This window comes from Pygoscelis adeliae, unplaced genomic scaffold (genome assembly GCF_000699105.1).
Source record: "Pygoscelis adeliae isolate BGI_AS28 unplaced genomic scaffold, ASM69910v1 Scaffold286, whole genome shotgun sequence".
NCBI classification, from domain to species: domain Eukaryota; kingdom Metazoa; phylum Chordata; class Aves; order Sphenisciformes; family Spheniscidae; genus Pygoscelis; species Pygoscelis adeliae.
Genome location: NW_008825076.1, coordinates 1,754,213 through 1,754,455, shown reverse-complemented (window position 1 = coordinate 1,754,455; position 243 = coordinate 1,754,213).

The window sequence follows — 243 nt, the reverse complement described above, 5'->3', positions numbered from 1 at the left end:
CCGATAATTAACTGCCAGTACCTTAACCGTGGCTCTCGGTGACTTTGTGATTGTTTTTGCTGGACTTGAAATTACGACCTGGAGTGAATCCGTGTACATTAGCTAAGTCAAAACCAAGATACGAATGTATTTATTCTGCATTAAGAAAGCAAAAATTCCAGCGTGCCACTACTGACGTCTATAATTTCTAGCAATTTTAGACGTCATACAAATCGAGCCTTTAAATACTGTTGTGTTGCTTCA